Genomic DNA, 868 nt, shown 5'->3' on the forward strand with positions numbered 1-868 from the left:
ACACACACACACACACACACACACACACACACACACACACACACATATATATATATATATATACTGTATATGTGTTTGTGTTTGTGTGTGTGTATGTATGACAGAAGGCCTGAGTCACCTCATCTTCAGGTTGCATGGTGCTAAGTGTTCTTTAAAGGCATGTGCAATGTAACGGAGCATAGGAATGTAACAGTTAGGTTTTTAATTATCTGATTAGGATTTCCGTGCAAACTACAGTATTCCAGTTTTTCTTTTGTTCTTGTTCCATTTCCATTGCTGCCTGTGCAGTCCTCATGGCCCATGATGTTTACAGGAAACAACTTCTGCATTAAGGCCACATAGATGTTCACCCAGAGGCGTCACAGAGACAGCGTAGATGAGGAAAAGAACAGAAGGAGTCTTGTTTTGTACACAATCAGTGTCTCCAATAAGATGTAAAATGGAAATGCTTAGCATTTTCTTGAACTAATGCATGTTGCCCGCCACCTTTCATATCAGAGTTCTGACTAAAACCATTTTGTTCTGAGAAAGGACAGAGTCATAGTTGTTTAGTCAAACCTTGTAAATCAAGTTGTGCATGACCTTACATATGTTTGCACTCAGAACATGCTGAGGATCATGCTCAGCTACAACCACACCAAATTTAAATCAATTTCTGTAAAACTGATCGAACTCCAGCCATGGTAATGTTGATTAGCTTGTGGGGTTGGCTTCAAAAGGTAACTCGTTGCAGATGTACATCCAATGACTACTTTCTGAGAGTTTCGATCAAATCTGGTCATTGGTTCACAAGATACTTTGCTAACAGACTGGTTTGATGCCCAGTTAGAGACAATGCTCTGCTACTACCACACCAGATTTCAGCTCA

The sequence above is a fragment of the Nematolebias whitei genome, chromosome 10 (assembly GCF_014905685.2).
Source record: "Nematolebias whitei isolate Nwh7 chromosome 10, NemWhi1, whole genome shotgun sequence".
In the NCBI taxonomy this organism is placed as follows: domain Eukaryota; kingdom Metazoa; phylum Chordata; class Actinopteri; order Cyprinodontiformes; family Rivulidae; genus Nematolebias; species Nematolebias whitei.